General features: G+C 47.2%; 1 long non-coding RNA gene and 2 pseudogenes across 1 annotated transcript; all 3 read left to right on the plus strand.

The window, feature by feature from the left end:
- Positions 1-4,186: 4,186 nt before the first annotated feature.
- Positions 4,187-7,878, plus strand: LOC123397859 (annotated as a pseudogene).
- Positions 7,879-13,015: 5,137 nt separating this feature from the next.
- On the plus strand, positions 13,016-13,436 carry LOC123451893. The gene is made up of 2 exons (XR_006632527.1): positions 13,016-13,114; positions 13,205-13,436. It is a non-coding gene; the product is annotated as an uncharacterized LOC123451893 (long non-coding RNA).
- A 5,801-nt stretch (positions 13,437-19,237) lies between these two features.
- Positions 19,238-22,929, plus strand: LOC123397864 (annotated as a pseudogene).
- The last annotated feature ends 3,111 nt before the right edge of the window (positions 22,930-26,040 follow it).

Consider the following 26,040-nt stretch of genomic DNA (forward strand, 5'->3'; position numbering starts at 1 on the left):
ATATAGTCAGAGAAAACGACGCACGCGGGGGGCTACTATCATCATCAAAGATTACTTTGGTTACAGTATAATTTAATCAGAAGATTGCAAATTTGTAAAACATTATTGTACACAAGCATGCTATCTTGCATTTTTTTAGTGCTAAATTTCGCAAGAATTTAATGTTACCATCAGTTTATATCTGTGCATAAATATTAGCATCAGATTAATTTGGTGTATTATTTTTTAAAGAAAAGATGATAATTATGTAATGCATTTTTTTTACGGGGAGTACAACATCTTCTTACTACCACATAAGATATTGCATGACGATGTTGGTGAGTACAATAATCCAGCAATCCCAGTAGAGGTTGCAAAATGAAATTAAATATATCAGTGCATAACTTTGATCACATAACAAAGTTAAAATGATTATTAGGTAAAATTCAAACCTGTGCGAATGCAGGACTTGATGACTAGTACTCTTCATATGCGGACACATCACACAAACGTAGACAGTTAGGTCATATAATGGAGATTATATGAATGTGCATGCATGCATCACTTTTGAAATTGGAAAGAGGGCCCTATACTAACAAGAAAAAGTTGGTGCGAAAAGGCAAGACTTTGATCGTCGGTCTTGGCACCACTTGCGCTGAATACACTTACCAGCTTACCACTGCGATGATTTGGAATTGAGCAGCCAGCCAAATTGTGATTTGTGATATCGGGGAGGCGGCTACTATCATTGCTTGCACGTCAATACCTCCACAACGTCAACAGGAACTGGATATACACTACCGGTTTGTTCGTTTGACAATGTCACTCTCAGTTGCACCTTCAGATAGTTCTATGCACGCTACTACTCCCTTCGTATCAAAAAATTTGTCTAGAGATGAATATATCTAGTAACATCTATTATTTTGATACATCCATTTATAGACAAAGTTAAGACAAGAATTTTAAGACGAAAGAAGTACTTGTTAAACACAAAAAAAAACCAAGATTATATATGTGTCTTCACTGATAGCATCTTCCAGGACGCTGTATTCCTAGGCTGCATAGCTGCATTCAGCCTAGATCGTCGTATAATCATTAAAAAAAAATCATCTTTGGCCAATAACTAATAGTAAAACACTCAAAATCGTACGAAATACTAGCTAATATAACACTATTGGATTTTTACCATTAGAATGGATTCATGCTATAAAGTTAATGGTTAGTTAGCCATATAAATTTGATGGCCAAAAAGTCTCAGTGGGGACTGTACATGCCTATTGGGTCGGACCAACACCCCTGCATCCCCCGCGTCTCTCCTGCGGGTGACCGGGGGAACCCTAGCGCCGCCGCCCCTCGTTCCGCCCTCCCAGTCCTCCTCCCCCACCGCCGCCTAGAGGTGCCGTCGGGCAAAGCTCGGCCGGCGTGATTGGCGGCGGGGGCGCCTCTCCCCCTCAGCGCGTGCAATGCTAGGCGCGGGTCTGCGCGGCGCGCTGGGGTGTCATGCTGTCGCGGGGCCCAGCAGTGCGGTGGCAGGCGTGCAGGGCGGCCGGTCCTCTGCTTCACAGTGGTGTAAGGGCGCCCTGCGGCTCCGACGACGCGCGGCGGCTGCGGGTGGTCTCTCCCCAGGTGGTGCGCGGGGTTGGCTGCGTCCTATCAGCTGGCCAAGGCTACGGGCAGCGAGGCACACGGTCGTCCCCGCCCTGCTGTTGGTTGGGGTGGGGAGGTGTGGTGGTGCAGCCTAAGGGGTGGAGGTACGACGAGGCCCTGCCTACGGCTCCCGGTGGCCACGGGCTGCAGCCTGCAGGTGGCTTGGGCCACGGTTGGTGGTTCCCTCCTTGCCGCTAGACGGAGGAAGCTGCGGCGTGGTGGTGGTGGCGGCGGTGTGGACCGGGGCTGCCCTGGACGACTGGTTACAGCTGGGGCAACTGTCGGGTGGCGCGGGCTGCGGTTTGTCTTGGGTCGCGGGCGGCGGCCTACTCCTTGCTCTTGGACAGAGGTGGCTGTGGCGTGGTGGTGGTGGCGCTACCCTGATGACGTCGGGGGGGGGGGGGGGGTGTTAACGATCTTCGACCGCGGTCGCGTGATGGCTGGGTGTTGTAGGTGGGAGTGGTGTTGAGGGGTGGAGCATGTCGCGGGGAGCCAATGGAGTTGGGAGATTGGTGATCGAAGGTATCGGCTACCACTAGGTAGCCGGAGGTGCCGGATGCTATGGGGTCCCCATGTTTGGATCTGGAGGTGCCAAATCTGATGGGGCGACCCCCTCCCTCCCGGTAGTGCTAGCTGGCAGTTGGCCGATAGCGTGGGCTGGCCGCCGGTGCAAGGGTTTGACTTGGTCCCCGATCGCGGGCATGTATCGTCCTTCTTTGTAGCGGTCGAGGTGGAGGCTCATGGCTTGGTTGGTGAGGCGGCCGCGTGTTTTGACATCGGTGTTGAGTTCTCGGAGGAAGCCGGAACAACGGTCCTGGATGGCAGGATCCACAATGAGCTTTCCGGTAAGCTCCGTGGTGACGGTGGTGCCTACGCCTCTCGACCGTGTGTGCCGAGGGGTGTAGGGTGGAAGACTCTGGCATGCTCTGTTCGTGCCCGGATTTGGCGGTGCTGGCCTGACTCTCGTGCGGTTGTGGCAGTGGCGCCTCTTGGTGATTCTTAGCTCTTAGCGTCGGCGCCGACAGCACCTATGGGTGTCGTTCCCTTTTTGAAAGGCGTAGTCGTGGGTCTCGTTCTTGTATCAGGGCTCCGGATGAAAAACCTTATCTGTTTTCATACTCCCCAGCGGCGACACATCGTGTCGTCATCCTCTTGGGGGCGTTGCCGTGGAGTTTTGGTGTCATATATTGGTCATAGGCGAGTTGTTAGACTAGCGCTAAGCTTCTTGTTGTATCTTGTGTTCGGCTTTGTAAAAGAGTCTTTTCTTCATCTTGTATCGTTTGGTTGTGTACTGTTCATTGTATTGCTTTATTTATAAAGCAGGACGAAAGCCTGTTTTGAGAGAACATGCAAAATCAAAACGCCATATTTTGTTTTATAAATTATTTATGCAGCGGGGTATTTCTGGTGAAGAGAGGTGGATGGGATCAAGGTGCGTGTTCACATGGACCTATCTACAGGATTACGTACGTAGGGCCAATTGCAACTTGGTGGTATGATCTACTCAATTATGTGCCGAGGCATCGCAAACAATTAAATTTTTTAGAAAGGACATGCTTGCTCAATCATGGCCTCTATTTTGCATCGATAATACGGCAGCTATAAAACTAGTCAATAGAAAGAAAGGCACTCGTGACAAGTTGTGCATATGCATATGACTTAATTACATGTGTTGCTTCAGAGAACGAAGTTCAAACTAGTATGAGAACGTGAATGATCGATGACGGTGACGGTGGAGAATTCCGTGGCTCGTTTACTTGGCTGGACATGCGTGCACACACATCTCTTATCGGTGACAACCATGCTTGGACAAGTCACGCATTCACACACATCACTATTTTCGGCGTCGCAAGTCACACAATGCTCTTACAATGGGTCTTAATTGTATACCAGCTGGTAAGATGAGCAGGCCAATATCGCATCAAAACCCGCAGCATCTAAGATGGCATGTACGTACATTAGAAACATTCAGCAAATTGCAGTAAACAGATGAGAAACACAGAGCTGTGCTAATCTTTCACCCAAAGATGTCAAAACTGTGAATTTCCTGTGAACATATAAACATGAAACTGAAATGTGAAGATGGAGTTATGTAGGAGTATGTGCAATATACCTGCAATCTATTTCATTCTAAATTTGCTTCGAAGAAAGAAGATTTTTAGAACAATAAAATGCAAGCAGGCAGGTGGATGCCTTATCTGCCCACTAAGGCCTCGTTTGGTTAAGCGGGATTGGAGAGGATTTGAGAGGAAAATCCCCGGGGGGTCAGAAACCCCACAGATCCTCGCGCGTCCATTTGGTAGGAGGGGTTTGCTTAGCCCAATCCCCTCCATTCCCCTTCAATCCCTTCCTATCCATGTGTTTCAAAACCCTCCTCGGAGGACTAGTGGAAGCAAAAACCCGGGGATTTGAGAGGATTGGGTGAAACAAAGGGATTCATCCAATCCCCTGAATTCCCTCCCTCTTAAATCCTCTCCAATCCCCCTTAACCAAACGAGGCCTAATAGTTTGAGAACAACATGTCATGTGAACACATGAAAAACTTGTCCAGCTCCGACCGTTGACAAGAGCGTTTATTTGTACATCCTTGGAATATTAGCAACATGCTCAACGCAATCACGCAACACATACTGTTATATATAAATATATATACACACACACAGATGCTACTACTACAACTACAGTACTTGCTAACCAAACCAAGCAATGGCAATGGGGATCATGAGTTTGCTATGCTCATTCCTGGCCGTCCTGACTACTGCGACCGTGAGTGGTAGCGACCACGACGAGGCTGCGTTGCTTGCTTTCAGAGCGCAGGTCAGCGATGGCGGCTCGCTAGCCTCCTGGAATAGCAGCGCCAGCTTTTGCAGCTGGGAAGGTGTGACATGCAGCCACCGAAGGCCAGCGCGGGTGGTGGCGCTGAGATTGAACAACAAGGCGCTCGCCGGAGAACTCTCACCGGCCATCGGGAACCTCACGTTCCTGCGGACGCTTAACCTGAGCTTCAACTGGTTGCACGGGGAGATACCAGCGAGCCTCGGCCGCCTCCGCCGCCTGCATAGGCTCGACTTGGGTGACAACTCCTTCTCAGGCACGTTACCAGTGAACCTGAGCTCATGTGTCAGCATGGCCATAATGGGACTGCTAAACAACAAGCTTGGCGGGCGCATCCCGGCTGAGCTCGGAGAGAAGCTCACGTCCCTGGTAAGGATATCACTGAGTAACAACAGCTTCACAGGGCTCATCCCTCCATCGCTGGCCAATCTGTCCCATTTGGAAATCCTTGATCTCTCTCGCAACCAGCTCGTGGGCTCAATCCCACCACGGCTCGGAAGCATCCAGGGCATGCAACAGTTCAGCATCGCCAGAAACCTCATCAACGGTATGATTCCGACTTCTCTCTACAATTGGTCATCGCTACAACTATTTGATGTAGGGACAAATATGATGTACGGGAGTTTGGATAGTATCGGAAACAAGTTCCCCAAGTTAAAATATCTTGGCCTGTCTGGTAATAACTTCACTGGAACAATCCCATCATCAATATCCAACATATCTTCCCTCTTATCAGTTGGCTTTGATAGCAACAGATTTAGTGGGTACTTTTCTCCCGCGTTTGGGAAGCTGGCAGCACTTCAATATTTGAACTTGAATAACAATAAGCTTGAAGCGAATGACAACAAGGGTTGGGAATTCATCACGTCTTTGGCAAACTGCAGCCAACTGCAGCTATTGGTACTCAGCAGCAATTCTTTTCAAGGACAACTACCAGGTTCAATTGTGAACCTGTCAACGACTCTCCAGTACTTGCACTTAGGTGACAATAGGATCTCTGGGAGTATTCCTGCAGATATAGGCAATTTGATTGGTCTACAAACACTTGCGATAGTAAATACTTCCATGTCCGGAATGATCCCAAAGAGCATCGGTAAGCTACAGAACTTGATCGATTTAGCATTGTACAACAATAGCTTGTCTGGGCTCATACCGCCATCGCTAGGAAACCTTTCACAATTGAATAAGCTTTATGCACGTAATAGCAACTTGGAGGGACCAATTCCGGCAAGCCTGGGGAAGTTGAAAAACCTCATTGTACTTGATTTAAAAATGAATTACCATCTCAACGGTTCAATACCCAAAGAAATTTTCAGGTTACCTAGCCTTTCTTGGTATTTGGACTTGTCATACAATTCCCTTTCCGGACCCCTTCCCAATGAAGTTGGTAGCTTGGCAAACCTTAACCTACTAGTTCTATCAGGAAACCAGCTGTCTGGCAAGATACCCGACAGCATACAGAATTGCATGGTATTGGAACAACTATTCTTAGACAACAATTCCTTTGAGGGAAACATACCTCAGTCACTGACAAATATAAGGGGGCTCAGTATATTGAACCTGACCATGAACAAGTTCTCTGGTAATATTCCGGATGCCATTGGCAATATTGGAAACCTGCGAGAGTTGTACGTAGCACACAACAACTTGTCAGGATCAATCCCACTAGTTCTAGAAAAATTGTCGTCATTGTCTGAATTGGATATATCCTACAATAATTTGCAAGGAGAGGTGCCAAATGTAGGTGTTTTCAGAAACATCACTCATTTAGCGGTTGTTGGGAATGTCAATTTGTGTGGTGGTACACCTCAACTTCATTTGGCTCCGTGCCCCACAGGGGTCTTAAGCAAGAAGAGAAAAAAAATGCCAAAATCTCTGGTAATTTCTCTAGCAGCAGTTGGAGCAATCATGTTCTTACTTGCAGTGATTGTTCTTGTTTGGAGACTTTGTAAGAAGCTCAAATCAAGCCAGAACGCAGTAGCAAAAGATTCAATTGTTGATGGCCATTACAGAAGAATCCCCTATCCTGCATTACTGAAAGGAACTAACGAATTTTCAGAAGCCAACTTGCTTGGGAAAGGAAGTTATGGTGCGGTTTATAAGTGTGTTTTGGACAATGAAGAAACAGAATTGGCTGTCAAGGTGTTTAACCTTGGTCGATCTAGGTATTCGAAGAGTTTTGAGGCTGAATGTGAGGCTATGAGAAGGATAAGACACCGTTGTCTCATAAAGATCATTACTTCTTGTTCGAGCATCAACCACCAAGGTCAAGAGTTCAAGGCATTGGTTTTTGAATTCATGCCCAATGGTAACTTGGATAGCTGGCTTCATCAACCATCTCAAGATCCCACTGCAAACAACACGCTCAGCCTTGCCCAGAGGTTCGATATTGCTGTCGATATTGTGGATGCAGTAGAATATCTGCACCGCTACTGCCAACCATTGGTGATCCATTGTGATATTAAGCCAAGCAATATTCTTCTTGCTGAAGACATGAGCGCCCGAGTTGGAGACTTTGGCATATCAAGAATTCTTCAAGAAAATACAAGTGAGGGGATGCAAAGTTCATATGGCTCAACTGGAATTAAAGGTTCCATAGGCTATGTTGCTCCAGGTGACTAAAACTTCTAATTTTATTATTACTTTTCACTCAAGTATTCCATGCTAACCACAAGACTTTGCATAATTGCAGAGTATGGAGAAGGATCTGCGGTCTCTACAGCTGGTGATATTTATAGCCTTGGCATATTGCTGCTTGAGATGTTTACTGGAAGGAGCCCAACAGAAGGCATGTTTAGAGATTCATTGGATCTTCATAAGTTTGTTGAGGATGCACTTCAAGATAGGACCCTGGAGATAGCTGACCCAACAATGTGGCTGCACAGCGGACAATGGGATAACACTACAAGTATTAGAATCATGGAGTTATTGGTTTCAGTTTTCAGGCTTGGCATATCCTGCTCAAGGCAACACCCGCGAGACCGAACAACTACGGGAGATGCAGCGGCAGAGATGCATGCAATCCGAGATGCATACCTCAAATTCATAGGGGAGCATGGAGCAGAAACAGAAGCCTCAACTGAAGAAATTCAGAACAGTGTTGCATAGACAAGCTATTACTAGATATATATGGTACTAAAGGTTTTACGTATCACTTCAGTTACTAGTGGCTCTCAGAGCTACGTTGCTTTACAGTTGTACCAAATAAATGTTGAACAATTGCATTATGCAATAATAGCTCTACAGTAAGTCGTAGAGGGTTCTAGAAATCAAGTCCATTCCCAAAAACTTTACACACGCAGCCAACAATCAGGTAAAACCATCAGACATGAGGTTCTAGAGAGTTTAAGAAGTTCTTTTTTTACTTTTCTTATACATTTAGTATTAATCTTATTATCTTAATAGATGCGTTCTCAAGAGAACTGTGGTTCTTTATTACCCCCTCCGTAAGCATTTAGATCATTAAAATAGTGATCTAAATGCTCTTATATTCGAAAGTACTTATGTGATCCCGAGCTTCAGTGATCCCGGATGAACAATAAAATCCGAAAAAATACTAAAAAAGTTTTTAAAAAATCTGATTTTTTTTTACAGGAAACTTTGATGTTTTTCTACATGCATGCAATTTTTCATGATGAAATGATATTTGTGAAGTTGTGGGCGAAAAAACAAAAATGATGTTCTAAAGTGCTTTCAAAAACACTTTTCTGGAACATCCATTATGTTTTCTTTTCCCACACCCAGGGCTCAGCCTGGACGTGACGAGCGGGCTTTCGGCCCGGCTCGTAGCCCGTTATGGACCGGATCGCACGGGCCCGGCTCGTGAAATAATATGGCCGGTCCGGTCCGTGAAAAAAAGACTAAAATTTGGTCTGTCCGGTCCGGTGCAAACTCGTTCCGGCCCGGAGGACCGAAGGACCAGCCCAACAAAACTAATGAAGAGAGATTCAACCCATAAAGACTACGCGTGCGTGCGCTGTGTGACCTAACTGCTGCTCTCTCTCCCTCGTCCATGCCCAGGACGCCGCCGCGTGACTTCATCTTCCTCTTCCCTGCTCTCCCCTCCTTTCCCCGGCGCCACTGCCTCGCGTCGCCGCTCCTCCGCGGGCTGCTCGCCCTCTCATCCGTGCGGTCGTGCATCTCCCTCTCTCTCCCGTGCCTTTCCCTTGTGCCCTCGCGCCCCGGCCACCGCGCCGCCGCTTCTCAGGTGTGTCTTCTCCGTCTCCGGCCATCGTGTTGTTGTCCCGACCACCGCTCCGACACCCTGGGTCCACATGACAGTCACCGGACGTCGTTGGACCGTGAGGATCGGCGGTCCGCACCGAGCTTTACATCTGCCGGTCCGGTCCCTGAAATCAGGACCACCGGGCTGCTCGGTCCGGTCCGGACCGGACCGTCGGCGGCCAGTCGAAACGTCAGCTCGGACCGCGACTGGACCGGCTCGGACCGTGTCCATCCTGACCCACGGCCGTCTTTAGGAATTGAGGGGGGTGCGAAATGAAAATGATGCCTTGAAATCTGAAAAATTCTTGTAACTAAAGTACTCTAAAGGATGTCATACAATATGTGAAATATAAACCTGCTTGGTCTTAATACCTAACTATCTTCATTAAATATATGGTATGTCATACAATATGTGAAATATATCTGATACTCCTAACCTTTGATTAATCTGCAAATTAATCATAATTGTTAGAAACTAATTAGTAGATTAGTTTATTAGCAAAGGGATGTGTCCAACCCTGAACATGCGTGTCTCTTCTCTCTCTCTATTGCTAACACGCACCTGTTCTGGAGGGATGCCTCTGAACAGATATCTCTTCTTCGCACCTCTTTCAGATGTATATATACTTGAGAATCAATAGAAACACGACTAATCGTCCATTCACTTTCATTCAATCTCGTTTTACTTTAACACGTTGTCAGCACTTTGCCCTAACCTAGAGCGATTAGGCACCAGGAACGAGAAGAAAGGAGGCCATCCCTTGCCTCGACGGAGACGGCCACCGGTCGGTGCGTAACATGGCCATCCCGCCCACGAGCATCAAGGCGCGGCCTCGACCTCTCCCACCGACGCACCAACCAGACAACGCCCACGGCTTAGCCATGGCCCTCGGCCTCGGCGCAGAGGCATCTCCAACTGACTGCTTCCATCACGGAGCGCGCGATGGCCCTCGACTCTGTCGCTTCTTCCCCAGGCGCGGCGGCCTTCATCTGAGACACCGCCTCTTCCGATGCGGCACCCTGGCAGCACAGGCGTCCAACGGTCGGGATGAGCGACCGCACTCTACAGCGACGCCCCCCGGCGAGCGTATTTGGCGACGGCTCCCCAAGCCCTCCGGATCGAGCAAATCTTCAGTACGGACGAAACGAGGCCCAACCAAGAAGCTGGATGACGGTGAGAGATACATGATTGAAACAGTCTCAAATGTCGGGCAAGCAATTGCTCCCACAGATGTAAAGCAGAAGTTTGTGAAGGCATGCAGAGTTGTTGTAAGGGACCACATCCCTATCACCACTCGAGAATGGATTAAGCCAAGGGAGGAAGGAGTCTCATATGTCGGCACAGCAGCCAAAGAAAACCTTTGGAGAAAGCTCATGCTTCATTTCACCCTGTCGGCGCCAGAGGTGGATCCAGATGAGGAGGAGCCAAATGAGGAGGAAATGAAGAGGTGAAAAGAGGCCCTAGAGAAAAAAGTCAAGGAGTGGGCTCTTAAGAAGATGGCCGATCTATTCAGGGGCTGAAAAAAAAGATTGCACCAGGATTTTATCTTGAAAGATAAGACTCCAGATTTCGATCACGGCTATGAGAAGATTAAAGACTACTGGCCGAATTTGTGGCGTACAAGAAATTGAAGGACGCCTTGAAAAAGTCTGCAACAAATAGGATGAATGCAGGTAAGAAGAAGTACCACCATATTATGGGGCCTGGTGGCTACGGCGGTAAGATGGCTAAGTGGGAAGAACTTGAGGCATCATTTCTGGACAATAATATCACTCCACAGCCCTTAAGATGGCTCGAACGGGTAAGAAACTGGTTTTACGGGCAGGGGGGCTTGTTGGACGCAGAAGGGAAGACAATATATAACCAAAGACACAAATATAATCCCCTATCCATCGAGGAGATTAGACATGCAGTACAGGATGTTGAAGAGGGACAGTTCTTACCCGATAGAGAGAACGACGAGCTCACACGCGCCCTTGGGAATAAGGAACACAAAGGGTGAGCACGAGGCTTACCAGGCTCCCCGCCGTGGATTCTTGCGTTCTCCGAGGAAAGGAAGAGATTTATCGATAGAAGCCATCACAGGAGAAAGGAAAAGGAGACACGTGATAATTAAAGCGGCTGAGGCACACCGGCTGCATAATCTAGAAGAAGCAGTAAAGCGGCTGCAGCAGGATCAAATCGACAGAGAACAAGGTAGCGGCCAATCTCAGCGGCTCATGATAGAAGCTGCATCGAATCGGAAAAGCAGTGTCGCTTCCATGCAGCTCCAAGATGATGGTGATGATGCACTAACGACGGATCCTCCTCGTCGCTACCCAGTGGATGATATCACAGAGAGCACACCTTGTGAGCTAAAGGTGAAACTTGCTAACTTAAGGTTGACGGTGGCGGTCGGCATGGCCATACCAATTGGACATAATCCAACTTGGCATTGCTCTCCAGTTCCAGAAGATTACGCTGTCGTCGCGGTGGATGAAGTGATGAAAGATTATGAGGAGCTGAAGCTCGACCACCCTACAGGTGAAGATAGGGATTTGACTCAACTTGGAGAAGTCAAGAAACAAACCGTTGTATGGCCAAAGGAGGACATCTTGCTTCCAAATTGGACGCCAAGGCCACCGACTCCTCATAGCAGCAATCCTTCTTCGCCTCCACCTCACCAGTCTCCACCGTAACCGTCGTCTTCGCCGCCTCACCAGTCTCCAGCGCAACCGTCTCCACCGCCCCGTCAGCCGTCTCCGTCCACTGAGGATCAGAGCAAAAAAGCGGAAACGTACCACCACTAATAGTGGCGGCAGAAAGTTCCGATCACCGAAACGTAAGTTGTCACCCCTCCCAAAAGTACCTCATATGGATATGGAGAAGAGACCTTGAGACTATACTGGAGAGGACAATATTAAGAGGGCAGACGCCCAGCATCAACAGTGGAAGGCTGAAGTGGCTAACAAGAAGAAGCCGGAAGAACCATAGTACCCGAACACCCCAGAAGATCACGGCGCGTGCGTGAAAATGCTGAAAAACCTTGCAGATCCCCCGCCATCGTTGCCAGCAGACTATGAACGCTCTATTCCCAAGTCGACTCAGGCAAAAAAGAGCGGTTGAACAATAGTACGTCCAGCGGGAAATCAGTTGCCCAGCTCGGACAACAGAAAAAACAATCGCGCCCCCGCTCAAAGTGTATTCCGATACAAAGGTGTGCTCGAGTGGAGCTGCGGTCAAACAGAGGAATGATGAAACAGCTGCTATCGATCCGGAGTTTGTTGCAATATACGTAGAAGTGGCCAAGGCTCAAGGCATGTCTATTTCAGAGTACTTAGACCATCTGCAGGAATTCGCTGACGTAACATACGTGTACCGGTACGAGTCTCCTTTCGTCAAATCTGAGTTAGTCAACAAGCTACCAACCAAAATGCGAAGATTGCATGCCTAGTACATGCAAGCATGTACTAAACATCAACACTGGATCTACGTTGCATATGAAGACGAGCATTTCTGGAGTGGACGAGACGTGCTAATGATTGAATTCGACGAATTATTTCAGTTATACAAACAAGGCGCCCTCGACAAATCTATCATCAGTGTCTTTTTTTTGTAAGTATTATTAATTTATATCATTAAGTTTTACTCAGCTCGTTCTTGCATGTATAATCTTACTCATCACTATATTAATTTTGCAGAATGAAGATTCTCGAATGCAAAAGAGGACAAATGTATGACATTGGGTTCATTAACCCATATTACAATCATCATCAAAGTCTCGCAACGAATCCCCGCAAGACAGAGAATAACTTGGTACAAGGGTTAAGGTTTTGCAGTACCAAAAGGGAAATATTATTTCCTTACAACTTCAAGTGAGTGTTACTATACACACATTCTATTTTCGTTTACTCGATGTTATTATAAGTGTACATATAATTGACTCGTTATGCGTGCGCAGATTCCACTTTATTTTATTAATCATTGTACCTGACGAGGGACAAGTAATAGTCATGGACCCGAAACCCACACCCCTCATTGAATGGGCGAACATGTAGGAATGTCTCCAGAGGTAATTTTAATAATTATGACACTATATCGGCAACTTCTCGTTCATTTTCTGATAGCAAGGAATTAATATAGAACTCCTTTATTCATTTCCTTTTCTTGGCAGGGCTTGGAAACGGTTCACCGCCAAGGCTCGAGGTGATTGGAAGTCAGAGCTTACATTTAAACAAATAGATGTAAGTAACTACTAGCTAGATCCGCACATCTCTTTATTCTAGTTTCAATACCATTATAATTCTTGATTATGTTTTTGATTGAACTCTGTTCTCGTAAAGTGCTTGAGGCAGGAACACGGGAACAATTTATGTGGATCTATGTTTGCGAGTTCATTCGACAGACAACCCATCAGAAGGGCAAAACCCGAGACATAAAAAAACCGAAGTACGATAAACAATACTCACAACTTTATTTTATTACCGTGAATTGTGTTTGTTTTCATTGATATATATATTGACCCCTTCTTTAAATTAGATCGAACAGTTGCGGGACGGTCTTCTACCACAGAAACGTGTATGAGCAATTCAAGAGGAAATTGCCGGATTCTTAGATGCAGAGGTCCTAGATGTTAAGGGAGAATAGTATTGTCATTCGACGGAAATGATATGAAATGATATAGTGTAAAAAAGATGCATACATGTGCATGTAACTTGTGTCTACATTTTATAAATATGTTCGACAAAGCACGACGGATGAGATGGTGTAATATATTTGTGTCGATGTGCAATATAGTTGTTCCTTTATTGTTGTGTATGTACCATCCAATTTAGTGCAAAACAAGAATTAAAAAATGCCTAAAACAAATAAATGGAAAAATAGAGGGCAGCAAAATAGCCCATCCAATTTAGTGCAAAACCTTAAATCCAAAAATTGCTCAGAAAAAACAACAAAGAAATAGCCTCGGTTCGTAATACGAATCGGGACTAATACCCCTCCCCCCTCGCTCCCAGCCCCGCCACGTGAAAGGCCATTAGCCCCGGTTCAGGGCCGAACCAGGGCTAGCATTAGTCCCGGTTCGAGAACCGGGACTAATGGCTCAACCGGACCGGGCTAAAAGCCTTTTTTTACTAGTGTAGTGGGTGCCCGCCACGTCGGCAAGCCACACGTGCATTTGGTATGGTGGATATGGTAGAATATGATTGTATTTGCACGCCCGTGCAAGTTTGATGAGAAAAAACATGTATTTTACAAGTTTGTGCATCGTTAAACTGGACGTTAGATAAAAGTTGTATGACTCAGCGCGATGTTATTTCCCTCTTTTCTAATCTTCTCGGGTAGCAGGGTGGTGTCGGTCGCTAGTTTTTGGGCTGTATTAATTGTTGCTTTGGTTTGGAGTGCACAGAGGAATACGACTGCCATCGGGCGGCCTGAGGAGCCATACGTGAATGCTGTCTCGGTCTTGCTTGGTATTTTTGCATGCTAGGTGTTTTGGTCCTCCATCCAATCCTCTAGTTTATCTCCCATCGCCGTCAGACCTTGGAGGAGGACGAGTTGCGCTTGTGCTGAAGTTGTCTGGTCAAGAAGTGAGCAGACGACTAGGGAGAAATTCGTCTTGGCACGCACGCGGGGATATGTCCTGACTTTATTTATCGCGACGGATCAAACTTGTCCATCGACCAAGGGAGCTTGAGCTCTGCTCGACCGTGCGGTCAGCCGCATGCCACATGGCAGGCCTCCCATGGCGCTCATCTTCTTCTTGCATTGGCCTCCTCCATCTTTGCAGCTTCTTGACCCCATCCCGCATCTTCTTTCCTTCCTACCTACTCCCTTCTTTCTGGTTTATAGAACTCATCTTAAAAATTTTAGATTTCCATTAGGCTCATTTTTAGTCTAATTAAATTAAAATGCTTTGAGTCTCACGCCATATTTAATTCATAAAGTTTAGAAAAAAGAGATGAGTGGCTATGCTTGCATTGTTTTTTACATCCATCATGCAAGTCCAATAAAAAGGAGGATGCTGCATTTATTGCCTTAAAAATTGAATATGTGAGAAATGTTTCATTGGCTAGTTAAAACTAGTGTCATCCACTCACAATTCATCTTGATTGATGAGATTTCAGATTTGAGCCGTATAAATTGAAAAAAAGGGAGTATATTAATTTGCTCTCCAGTTCGGGCACCTACGTCCCCACGCGCGCGCTTCCTTTGCATATCGCCGACTAGAGCATGCAGCAACTGACGGGTAGCGTCGGGCTGGACGCATAGCCAGCAGCATGGCTTGTCCCGCAGACATGGCTGTGGAGCAGTAAGGTAGTAGTAGATCGATGCAGTCATGCGTGGGCACGGACCACGGAGACAGACAATCCTGGACAGATTTTAATCGTGCATATAGTCAGAGAAAACGACGCACGCGGGGGGCTACTATCATCATCAAAGATTACTTTGGTTACAGTATAATTTAATCAGAAGATTGCAAATTTGTAAAACATTATTGTACACAAGCATGCTATCTTGCATTTTTTTAGTGCTAAATTTCGCAAGAATTTAATGTTACCATCAGTTTATATCTGTGCATAAATATTAGCATCAGATTAATTTGGTGTATTATTTTTTAAAGAAAAGATGATAATTATGTAATGCATTTTTTTTACGGGGAGTACAACATCTTCTTACTACCACATAAGATATTGCATGACGATGTTGGTGAGTACAATAATCCAGCAATCCCAGTAGAGGTTGCAAAATGAAATTAAATATATCAGTGCATAACTTTGATCACATAACAAAGTTAAAATGATTATTAGGTAAAATTCAAACCTGTGCGAATGCAGGACTTGACGACTAGTACTCTTCATATGCGGACACATCACACAAACGTAGACAGTTAGGTCATATAATGGAGATTATATGAATGTGCATGCATGCATCACTTTTGAAATTGGAAAGAGGGCCCTATACTAACAAGAAAAAGTTGGTGCGAAAAGGCAAGACTTTGATCGTCGGTCTTGGCACCACTTGCGCTGAATACACTTACCAGCTTACCACTGCGATGATTTGGAATTGAGCAGCCAGCCAAATTGTGATTTGTGATATCGGGGAGGCGGCTACTATCATTGCTTGCACGTCAATACCTCCACAACGTCAACAGGAACTGGATATACACTACCGGTTTGTTCGTTTGACAATGTCACTCTCAGTTGCACCTTCAGATAGTTCTATGCACGCTACTACTCCCTTCGTATCAAAAAATTTGTCTAGAGATGAATATATCTAGTAACATCTATTATTTTGATACATCCATTTATAGACAAAGTTAAGACAAGAATTTTAAGACGAAAGAAGTACTTGTTAAACACAAAAAAAAACCAAGATTATATATGTGTCTTCACTGATAGCATCTTCCAGGACGCTGTATTCCTAGGCTGCATAGCTGCATTCAGCCTAGATCGCGTATAATCATTAAAAAAAAATCATCTTTGGCCAATAACTAATAGTAAAACACTCAAAATCGTACGAAATACTAGCTAATATAACACTATTGGATTTTTACCATTAGAATGGATTCATGCTATAAAGTTAATGGTTAGTTAGCCATATAAATTTGATGGCCAAAAAGTCTCAGTGGGGACTGTACATGCCTATTGGGTCGGACCAACACCCCTGCATCCCCCGCGTCTCTCCTGCGGGTGACCGGGGGAACCCTAGCGCCGCCGCCCCTCGTTCCGCCCTCCCAGTCCTCCTCCCCCACCGCCGCCTAGAGGTGCCGTCGGGCAAAGCTCGGCCGGCGTGATTGGCGGCGGGGGCGCCTCTCCCCCTCAGCGCGTGCAATGCTAGGCGCGGGTCTGCGCGGCGCGCTGGGGTGTCATGCTGTCGCGGGGCCCAGCAGTGCGGTGGCAGGCGTGCAGGGCGGCCGGTCCTCTGCTTCACAGTGGTGTAAGGGCGCCCTGCGGCTCCGACGACGCGCGGCGGCTGCGGGTGGTCTCTCCCCAGGTGGTGCGCGGGGTTGGCTGCGTCCTATCAGCTGGCCAAGGCTACGGGCAGCGAGGCACACGGCCGTCCCCGCCCTGCTGTTGGTTGGGGTGGGGAGGTGTGGTGGTGCAGCCTAAGGGGTGGAGGTACGACGAGGCCCTGCCTACGGCTCCCGGTGGCCACGGGCTGCAGCCTGCAGGTGGCTTGGGCCACGGTTGGTGGTTCCCTCCTTGCCGCTAGACGGAGGAAGCTGCGGCGTGGTGGTGGTGGCGGCGGTGTGGACCGGGGCTGCCCTGGACGACTGGTTACAGCTGGGGCAACTGTCGGGTGGCGCGGGCTGCGGTTTGTCTTGGGTCGCGGGCGGCGGCCTACTCCTTGCTCTTGGACAGAGGTGGCTGTGGCGTGGTGGTGGTGGCGCTACCCTGATGACGTCGGGGGGGGGGGGTGTTAACGATCTTCGACCGCGGTCGCGTGATGGCTGGGTGTTGTAGGTGGGAGTGGTGTTGAGGGGTGGAGCATGTCGCGGGGAGCCAATGGAGTTGGGAGATTGGTGATCGAAGGTATCGGCTACCACTAGGTAGCCGGAGGTGCCGGATGCTATGGGGTCCCCATGTTTGGATCTGGAGGTGCCAAATCTGATGGGGCGACCCCCTCCCTCCCGGTAGTGCTAGCTGGCAGTTGGCCGATAGCGTGGGCTGGCCGCCGGTGCAAGGGTTTGACTTGGTCCCCGATCGCGGGCATGTATCGTCCTTCTTTGTAGCGGTCGAGGTGGAGGCTCATGGCTTGGTTGGTGAGGCGGCCGCGTGTTTTGACATCGGTGTTGAGTTCTCGGAGGAAGCCGGAACAACGGTCCTGGATGGCAGGATCCACAATGAGCTTTCCGGTAAGCTCCGTGGTGACGGTGGTGCCTACGCCTCTCGACCGTGTGTGCCGAGGGGTGTAGGGTGGAAGACTCTGGCATGCTCTGTTCGTGCCCGGATTTGGCGGTGCTGGCCTGACTCTCGTGCGGTTGTGGCAGTGGCGCCTCTTGGTGATTCTTAGCTCTTAGCGTCGGCGCCGACAGCACCTATGGGTGTCGTTCCCTTTTTGAAAGGCGTAGTCGTGGGTCTCGTTCTTGTATCAGGGCTCCGGATGAAAAACCTTATCTGTTTTCATACTCCCCAGCGGCGACACATCGTGTCGTCATCCTCTTGGGGGCGTTGCCGTGGAGTTTTGGTGTCATATATTGGTCATAGGCGAGTTGTTAGACTAGCGCTAAGCTTCTTGTTGTATCTTGTGTTCGGCTTTGTAAAAGAGTCTTTTCTTCATCTTGTATCGTTTGGTTGTGTACTGTTCATTGTATTGCTTTATTTATAAAGCAGGACGAAAGCCTGTTTTGAGAGAACATGCAAAATCAAAACGCCATATTTTGTTTTATAAATTATTTATGCAGCGGGGTATTTCTGGTGAAGAGAGGTGGATGGGATCAAGGTGCGTGTTCACATGGACCTATCTACAGGATTACGTACGTAGGGCCAATTGCAACTTGGTGGTATGATCTACTCAATTATGTGCCGAGGCATCGCAAACAATTAAATTTTTTAGAAAGGACATGCTTGCTCAATCATGGCCTCTATTTTGCATCGATAATACGGCAGCTATAAAACTAGTCAATAGAAAGAAAGGCACTCGTGACAAGTTGTGCATATGCATATGACTTAATTACATGTGTTGCTTCAGAGAACGAAGTTCAAACTAGTATGAGAACGTGAATGATCGATGACGGTGACGGTGGAGAATTCCGTGGCTCGTTTACTTGGCTGGACATGCGTGCACACACATCTCTTATCGGTGACAACCATGCTTGGACAAGTCACGCATTCACACACATCACTATTTTCGGCGTCGCAAGTCACACAATGCTCTTACAATGGGTCTTAATTGTATACCAGCTGGTAAGATGAGCAGGCCAATATCGCATCAAAACCCGCAGCATCTAAGATGGCATGTACGTACATTAGAAACATTCAGCAAATTGCAGTAAACAGATGAGAAACACAGAGCTGTGCTAATCTTTCACCCAAAGATGTCAAAACTGTGAATTTCCTGTGAACATATAAACATGAAACTGAAATGTGAAGATGGAGTTATGTAGGAGTATGTGCAATATACCTGCAATCTATTTCATTCTAAATTTGCTTCGAAGAAAGAAGATTTTTAGAACAATAAAATGCAAGCAGGCAGGTGGATGCCTTATCTGCCCACTAAGGCCTCGTTTGGTTAAGCGGGATTGGAGAGGATTTGAGAGGAAAATCCCCGGGGGGTCAGAAACCCCACAGATCCTCGCGCGTCCATTTGGTAGGAGGGGTTTGCTTAGCCCAATCCCCTCCATTCCCCTTCAATCCCTTCCTATCCATGTGTTTCAAAACCCTCCTCGGAGGACTAGTGGAAGCAAAAACCCGGGGATTTGAGAGGATTGGGTGAAACAAAGGGATTCATCCAATCCCCTGAATTCCCTCCCTCTTAAATCCTCTCCAATCCCCCTTAACCAAACGAGGCCTAATAGTTTGAGAACAACATGTCATGTGAACACATGAAAAACTTGTCCAGCTCCGACCGTTGACAAGAGCGTTTATTTGTACATCCTTGGAATATTAGCAACATGCTCAACGCAATCACGCAACACATACTGTTATATATAAATATATATACACACACACAGATGCTACTACTACAACTACAGTACTTGCTAACCAAACCAAGCAATGGCAATGGGGATCATGAGTTTGCTATGCTCATTCCTGGCCGTCCTGACTACTGCGACCGTGAGTGGTAGCGACCACGACGAGGCTGCGTTGCTTGCTTTCAGAGCGCAGGTCAGCGATGGCGGCTCGCTAGCCTCCTGGAATAGCAGCGCCAGCTTTTGCAGCTGGGAAGGTGTGACATGCAGCCACCGAAGGCCAGCGCGGGTGGTGGCGCTGAGATTGAACAACAAGGCGCTCGCCGGAGAACTCTCACCGGCCATCGGGAACCTCACGTTCCTGCGGACGCTTAACCTGAGCTTCAACTGGTTGCACGGGGAGATACCAGCGAGCCTCGGCCGCCTCCGCCGCCTGCATAGGCTCGACTTGGGTGACAACTCCTTCTCAGGCACGTTACCAGTGAACCTGAGCTCATGTGTCAGCATGGCCATAATGGGACTGCTAAACAACAAGCTTGGCGGGCGCATCCCGGCTGAGCTCGGAGAGAAGCTCACGTCCCTGGTAAGGATATCACTGAGTAACAACAGCTTCACAGGGCTCATCCCTCCATCGCTGGCCAATCTGTCCCATTTGGAAATCCTTGATCTCTCTCGCAACCAGCTCGTGGGCTCAATCCCACCACGGCTCGGAAGCATCCAGGGCATGCAACAGTTCAGCATCGCCAGAAACCTCATCAACGGTATGATTCCGACTTCTCTCTACAATTGGTCATCGCTACAACTATTTGATGTAGGGACAAATATGATGTACGGGAGTTTGGATAGTATCGGAAACAAGTTCCCCAAGTTAAAATATCTTGGCCTGTCTGGTAATAACTTCACTGGAACAATCCCATCATCAATATCCAACATATCTTCCCTCTTATCAGTTGGCTTTGATAGCAACAGATTTAGTGGGTACTTTTCTCCCGCGTTTGGGAAGCTGGCAGCACTTCAATATTTGAACTTGAATAACAATAAGCTTGAAGCGAATGACAACAAGGGTTGGGAATTCATCACGTCTTTGGCAAACTGCAGCCAACTGCAGCTATTGGTACTCAGCAGCAATTCTTTTCAAGGACAACTACCAGGTTCAATTGTGAACCTGTCAACGACTCTCCAGTACTTGCACTTAGGTGACAATAGGATCTCTGGGAGTATTCCTGCAGATATAGGCAATTTGATTGGTCTACAAACACTTGCGATAGTAAATACTTCCATGTCCGGAATGATCCCAAAGAGCATCGGTAAGCTACAGAACTTGATCGATTTAGCATTGTACAACAATAGCTTGTCTGGGCTCATACCGCCATCGCTAGGAAACCTTTCACAATTGAATAAGCTTTATGCACGTAATAGCAACTTGGAGGGACCAATTCCGGCAAGCCTGGGGAAGTTGAAAAACCTCATTGTACTTGATTTAAAAATGAATTACCATCTCAACGGTTCAATACCCAAAGAAATTTTCAGGTTACCTAGCCTTTCTTGGTATTTGGACTTGTCATACAATTCCCTTTCCGGACCCCTTCCCAATGAAGTTGGTAGCTTGGCAAACCTTAACCTACTAGTTCTATCAGGAAACCAGCTGTCTGGCAAGATACCCGACAGCATACAGAATTGCATGGTATTGGAACAACTATTCTTAGACAACAATTCCTTTGAGGGAAACATACCTCAGTCACTGACAAATATAAGGGGGCTCAGTATATTGAACCTGACCATGAACAAGTTCTCTGGTAATATTCCGGATGCCATTGGCAATATTGGAAACCTGCGAGAGTTGTACGTAGCACACAACAACTTGTCAGGATCAATCCCACTAGTTCTAGAAAAATTGTCGTCATTGTCTGAATTGGATATATCCTACAATAATTTGCAAGGAGAGGTGCCAAATGTAGGTGTTTTCAGAAACATCACTCATTTAGCGGTTGTTGGGAATGTCAATTTGTGTGGTGGTACACCTCAACTTCATTTGGCTCCGTGCCCCACAGGGGTCTTAAGCAAGAAGAGAAAAAAAATGCCAAAATCTCTGGTAATTTCTCTAGCAGCAGTTGGAGCAATCATGTTCTTACTTGCAGTGATTGTTCTTGTTTGGAGACTTTGTAAGAAGCTCAAATCAAGCCAGAACGCAGTAGCAAAAGATTCAATTGTTGATGGCCATTACAGAAGAATCCCCTATCCTGCATTACTGAAAGGAACTAACGAATTTTCAGAAGCCAACTTGCTTGGGAAAGGAAGTTATGGTGCGGTTTATAAGTGTGTTTTGGACAATGAAGAAACAGAATTGGCTGTCAAGGTGTTTAACCTTGGTCGATCTAGGTATTCGAAGAGTTTTGAGGCTGAATGTGAGGCTATGAGAAGGATAAGACACCGTTGTCTCATAAAGATCATTACTTCTTGTTCGAGCATCAACCACCAAGGTCAAGAGTTCAAGGCATTGGTTTTTGAATTCATGCCCAATGGTAACTTGGATAGCTGGCTTCATCAACCATCTCAAGATCCCACTGCAAACAACACGCTCAGCCTTGCCCAGAGGTTCGATATTGCTGTCGATATTGTGGATGCAGTAGAATATCTGCACCGCTACTGCCAACCATTGGTGATCCATTGTGATATTAAGCCAAGCAATATTCTTCTTGCTGAAGACATGAGCGCCCGAGTTGGAGACTTTGGCATATCAAGAATTCTTCAAGAAAATACAAGTGAGGGGATGCAAAGTTCATATGGCTCAACTGGAATTAAAGGTTCCATAGGCTATGTTGCTCCAGGTGACTAAAACTTCTAATTTTATTATTACTTTTCACTCAAGTATTCCATGCTAACCACAAGACTTTGCATAATTGCAGAGTATGGAGAAGGATCTGCGGTCTCTACAGCTGGTGATATTTATAGCCTTGGCATATTGCTGCTTGAGATGTTTACTGGAAGGAGCCCAACAGAAGGCATGTTTAGAGATTCATTGGATCTTCATAAGTTTGTTGAGGATGCACTTCAAGATAGGACCCTGGAGATAGCTGACCCAACAATGTGGCTGCACAGCGGACAATGGGATAACACTACAAGTATTAGAATCATGGAGTTATTGGTTTCAGTTTTCAGGCTTGGCATATCCTGCTCAAGGCAACACCCGCGAGACCGAACAACTACGGGAGATGCAGCGGCAGAGATGCATGCAATCCGAGATGCATACCTCAAATTCATAGGGGAGCATGGAGCAGAAACAGAAGCCTCAACTGAAGAAATTCAGAACAGTGTTGCATAGACAAGCTATTACTAGATATATATGGTACTAAAGGTTTTACGTATCACTTCAGTTACTAGTGGCTCTCAGAGCTACGTTGCTTTACAGTTGTACCAAATAAATGTTGAACAATTGCATTATGCAATAATAGCTCTACAGTAAGTCGTAGAGGGTTCTAGAAATCAAGTCCATTCCCAAAAACTTTACACACGCAGCCAACAATCAGGTAAAACCATCAGACATGAGGTTCTAGAGAGTTTAAGAAGTTCTTTTTTTACTTTTCTTATACATTTAGTATTAATCTTATTATCTTAATAGATGCGTTCTCAAGAGAACTGTGGTTCTTTATTACCCCCTCCGTAAGCATTTAGATCATTAAAATAGTGATCTAAATGCTCTTATATTCGAAAGTACTTATGTGATCCCGAGCTTCAGTGATCCCGGATGAACAATAAAATCCGAAAAAATACTAAAAAAGTTTTTAAAAAATCTGATTTTTTTTTACAGGAAACTTTGATGTTTTTCTACATGCATGCAATTTTTCATGATGAAATGATATTTGTGAAGTTGTGGGCGAAAAAACAAAAATGATGTTCTAAAGTGCTTTCAAAAACACTTTTCTGGAACATCCATTATGTTTTCTTTTCCCACACCCAGGGCTCAGCCTGGACGTGACGAGCGGGCTTTCGGCCCGGCTCGTAGCCCGTTATGGACCGGATCGCACGGGCCCGGCTCGTGAAATAATATGGCCGGTCCGGTCCGTGAAAAAAAGACTAAAATTTGGTCTGTCCGGTCCGGTGCAAACTCGTTCCGGCCCGGAGGACCGAAGGACCAGCCCAACAAAACTAATGAAGAGAGATTCAACCCATAAAGACTACGCGTGCGTGCGCTGTGTGACCTAACTGCTGCTCTCTCTCCCTCGTCCATGCCCAGGACGCCGCCGCGTGACTTCATCTTCCTCTTCCCTGCTCTCCCCTCCTTTCCCCGGCGCCACTGCCTCGCGTCGCCGCTCCTCCGCGGGCTGCTCGCCCTCTCATCCGTGCGGTCGTGCATCTCCCTCTCTCTCCCGTGCCTTTCCCTTGTGCCCTCGCGCCCCGGCCACCGCGCCGCCGCTTCTCAGGTGTGTCTTCTCCGTCTCCGGCCATCGTGTTGTTGTCCCGACCACCGCTCCGACACCCTGGGTCCACATGACAGTCACCGGACGTCGTTGGACCGTGAGGATCGGCGGTCCGCACCGAGCTTTACATCTGCCGGTCCGGTCCCTGAAATCAGGACCACCGGGCTGCTCGGTCCGGTCCGGACCGGACCGTCGGCGGCCAGTTGAAACGTCAGCTCGGACCGCGACTGGACCGGCTCGGACCGTGTCCATCCTGACCCACGGCCGTCTTTAGGAATTGAGGGGGGTGCGAAATGAAAATGATGCCTTGAAATCTGAAAAATTCTTGTAACTAAAGTACTCTAAAGGATGTCATACAATATGTGAAATATAAACCTGCTTGGTCTTAATACCTAACTATCTTCATTAAATATATGGTATGTCATACAATATGTGAAATATATCTGATACTCCTAACCTTTGATTAATCTGCAAATTAATCATAATTGTTAGAAACTAATTAGTAGATTAGTTTATTAGCAAAGGGATGTGTCCAACCCTGAACATGCGTGTCTCTTCTCTCTCTCTATTGCTAACACGCACCTGTTCTGGAGGGATGCCTCTGAACAGATATCTCTTCTTCGCACCTCTTTCAGATGTATATATACTTGAGAATCAATAGAAACACGACTAATCGTCCATTCACTTTCATTCAATCTCGTTTTACTTTAACACGTTGTCAGCACTTTGCCCTAACCTAGAGCGATTAGGCACCAGGAACGAGAAGAAAGGAGGCCATCCCTTGCCTCGACGGAGACGGCCACCGGTCGGTGCGTAACATGGCCATCCCGCCCACGAGCATCAAGGCGCGGCCTCGACCTCTCCCACCGACGCACCAACCAGACAACGCCCACGGCTTAGCCATGGCCCTCGGCCTCGGCGCAGAGGCATCTCCAACTGACTGCTTCCATCACGGAGCGCGCGATGGCCCTCGACTCTGTCGCTTCTTCCCCAGGCGCGGCGGCCTTCATCTGAGACACCGCCTCTTCCGATGCGGCACCCTGGCAGCACAGGCGTCCAACGGTCGGGATGAGCGACCGCACTCTACAGCGACGCCCCCCGGCGAGCGTATTTGGCGACGGCTCCCCAAGCCCTCCGGATCGAGCAAATCTTCAGTACGGACGAAACGAGGCCCAACCAAGAAGCTGGATGACGGTGAGAGATACATGATTGAAACAGTCTCAAATGTCGGGCAAGCAATTGCTCCCACAGATGTAAAGCAGAAGTTTGTGAAGGCATGCAGAGTTGTTGTAAGGGACCACATCCCTATCACCACTCGAGAATGGATTAAGCCAAGGGAGGAAGGAGTCTCATATGTCGGCACAGCAGCCAAAGAAAACCTTTGGAGAAAGCTCATGCTTCATTTCACCCTGTCGGCGCCAGAGGTGGATCCAGATGAGGAGGAGCCAAATGAGGAGGAAATGAAGAGGTGAAAAGAGGCCCTAGAGAAAAAAGTCAAGGAGTGGGCTCTTAAGAAGATGGCCGATCTATTCAGGGGCTGAAAAAAAAGATTGCACCAGGATTTTATCTTGAAAGATAAGACTCCAGATTTCGATCACGGCTATGAGAAGATTAAAGACTACTGGCCGAATTTGTGGCGTACAAGAAATTGAAGGACGCCTTGAAAAAGTCTGCAACAAATAGGATGAATGCAGGTAAGAAGAAGTACCACCATATTATGGGGCCTGGTGGCTACGGCGGTAAGATGGCTAAGTGGGAAGAACTTGAGGCATCATTTCTGGACAATAATATCACTCCACAGCCCTTAAGATGGCTCGAACGGGTAAGAAACTGGTTTTACGGGCAGGGGGGCTTGTTGGACGCAGAAGGGAAGACAATATATAACCAAAGACACAAATATAATCCCCTATCCATCGAGGAGATTAGACATGCAGTACAGGATGTTGAAGAGGGACAGTTCTTACCCGATAGAGAGAACGACGAGCTCACACGCGCCCTTGGGAATAAGGAACACAAAGGGTGAGCACGAGGCTTACCAGGCTCCCCGCCGTGGATTCTTGCGTTCTCCGAGGAAAGGAAGAGATTTATCGATAGAAGCCATCACAGGAGAAAGGAAAAGGAGACACGTGATAATTAAAGCGGCTGAGGCACACCGGCTGCATAATCTAGAAGAAGCAGTAAAGCGGCTGCAGCAGGATCAAATCGACAGAGAACAAGGTAGCGGCCAATCTCAGCGGCTCATGATAGAAGCTGCATCGAATCGGAAAAGCAGTGTCGCTTCCATGCAGCTCCAAGATGATGGTGATGATGCACTAACGACGGAT

The sequence above is a fragment of the Hordeum vulgare genome, chromosome 5H (assembly GCF_904849725.1).
Source record: "Hordeum vulgare subsp. vulgare chromosome 5H, MorexV3_pseudomolecules_assembly, whole genome shotgun sequence".
In the NCBI taxonomy this organism is placed as follows: domain Eukaryota; kingdom Viridiplantae; phylum Streptophyta; class Magnoliopsida; order Poales; family Poaceae; genus Hordeum; species Hordeum vulgare.